The sequence below is a fragment of the Arachis stenosperma genome, chromosome 7 (genome assembly GCF_014773155.1).
Source record: "Arachis stenosperma cultivar V10309 chromosome 7, arast.V10309.gnm1.PFL2, whole genome shotgun sequence".
NCBI lineage: Eukaryota > Viridiplantae > Streptophyta > Magnoliopsida > Fabales > Fabaceae > Arachis > Arachis stenosperma.
The window spans coordinates 47586010-47588426 of NC_080383.1; the positions used below are offsets into that span (position 1 = coordinate 47586010).

The window sequence follows — 2417 nt, forward strand, 5'->3', positions numbered from 1 at the left end:
TCTTAAGCGGACGAGTGAGCTGACTACTCGACCAACCCAAATTGGTTGCCAATAAGTTTTTTTTATTTACTCTATTTTATTGTTTTTGTTAATGAAAGATCCGTTAATACCGTATGGACTTTCAGGCCCAAATGTTAATAGGATAAAATCGTAATTTCAGCCAACAACGTTAAAACTAGGGTTTCGCTCATGGTTTCCTTTTGATTCCTACGCAGCTACCCACCTCTTCACCTATTTAATCCCCCTCGTTCTATGGGTTATTACTCATCTTCAGTTATTCTGATTTCAAGCAAATCCCTGCTCTTTCATTTTTTGTCAATCGTCTCTTATAATTTTTAGTTCCATCTTTTAGGTTTTCTGATATGAATTGCAATTATGAGGCTGTGATGATTAAATTCATGTACCATCAAACTCTGAAAGCCAATTTGAGCTTTTCGATGCCATCTATCACTTTCTGAGCCTATTTATCATTAGCTTCTTTTCTTTAATCTTGGAACTTTTTTTTTTCCTGTTTATTTTGTATGTTAAAATAGACTGAGTAGGTTAGGAAGAAGAAGACAGCATAAGGCAACAAATTAGAGTCTCTGATTCGCCTACTTCTGTGGCGATTTCGGTGCTGTACGTTGCCGATAACGATTTGGAGCTGAGATTCTGGCATTGGCCCTCGAATTCTCTCAGGCTTATGCATTCAGATGTTCCTATATTTTACATATTTTCTTCGAATCTAAGTTTTGGTCTCTGATTTTAATGAATTTGAAACCTTAGCTTTTTTTATTATTTTTTGGTTTTATTTAGATTAATAGAAAACAACTTGTTCGAAATTAAGAAAGTGATTTTGTTAATTTTCGTATTCTAATTTCTAGGGATATTTCATAAAGTGCTCCTCGGAGAGAAAAAGTTGAAAAAAAATTGTCATTTAATAAAACTTTTTGATTCGATATTGGATGTTAACAATTTAGAAATTAGAATGAAATATGAGGTAGGGTCGGTTTCAAAACCATGGAAAAAAAACTGACCAAATTGAACACAAGAAATATGAATAAAACTCTCAATGTCATACTAGTGCCAAAATTGATAAGTAGTACATGGACACATGGTATAGAAATTCAAATTCTTCAAACACCAAGCAGATCATATTTTTTTCTCTAATATTCAAAATTTTTCTTAAAACAGGTTATATATCTCCTAGATTCTTCTAAGAATTAAGAAGAATCCAGATAGAAACAAGTTTGGTAACCCAAAACATCAAAGGTGTTTGTTATGTTGCTTTAAAGTTATTGGTTAATTGTTAAAAAAAGTTAAATAATTAATTTTAAATTTAAAAATATAACAGTTAAAATATTTAAAATATTTAAAAATTATTATAAAAAATAAATTAGATAAAAATTAAGTATTAAATTAGACAAAAATTAAACATCAAATGAAAAATTCTATAGAATTGGCCAACATCAAAATGATACAAATTTTAGAACTCTTGTCAAAAGATTTTCAATAATTTTGTCCATCAGCAAATAAGGAAGACTAATTGAATAAAAAGTACATGTGAAAAGTATAGTTTTTTGAGAAATAAAAAAAGTAAATGCTCATCAATTAGAAATTGGAAATTTATTGAAACTCTTTCTACAATTTCAAAATCGACGTAATTATCTCTTCTATTCTAGTTGATACATTATCAAAGATAAATACTGTTTTTAGTTTTTCATAAAGACCAGTTCAAAATCACCATCTTCCTCCTTTAAGAGGAGCTATTAGGTTGGATACGCAAGACTCCCATTCTCAAGTTTCACTCAACATAGAAATTCGAGTCTTCGATGTCCCTTCTAGCAGTAAACCCATTTTTGACCAAATCTCCTTTGATTTCTCACCATGGAAGATGCAATGATTGATTGTTTCTCGGAATTATAAGCATCTTCGACAGGTGGGTTGAATCGATATGATGCGATCATAAAACTTTTGTAGCACTGGAAACTTTTCATCGAAGCCTCTTCAGAGAAAAATTTTAATATTCGCTAGGATTTTCAATTACCACAGTTCTACCACAGAGTTAGTTATCTCATAGTCTCTGGATAAAATTCAATGAGAGGATGTGAGAACTTATAAGTCACACGGTACCCAATACTCACTTTATACAAATCACTTTTCTTAAGGGTCCAATAAATTCTATCTTCTCTACCCCCCAATTGTTGTTGCTAGCCCATGCTTACCAGTATCTTTAGAAAAAATGCTTCAAATTAAAGTTTGATTCCACAAACCATTAGAAAGTATTAAGTTCTTAACCATTAATAGTGGTTAATTTTGCATATTGGAAGTTTCAAATGGAGGGACAACACAAGGATGTGGAGGAGCAAGGTAAAGATCGTTGAAGATTTGAATACTGGACTCATCACCAACTCACCAAATCATCCCTTTTTCAACAA

At 31.3% G+C, this 2417-nt stretch overlaps 1 non-coding gene across 1 annotated transcript; it reads left to right on the forward strand.

Annotated features, from left to right (window-relative positions):
* The first annotated feature begins 378 nt into the window (after window positions 1-378).
* LOC130942751 (small nucleolar RNA snoR116) lies at window positions 379-462 on the forward strand. Its single transcript, XR_009071308.1, has one exon. It is a non-coding gene; the product is annotated as a small nucleolar RNA snoR116 (small nucleolar RNA).
* The last annotated feature ends 1955 nt before the right edge of the window (window positions 463-2417 follow it).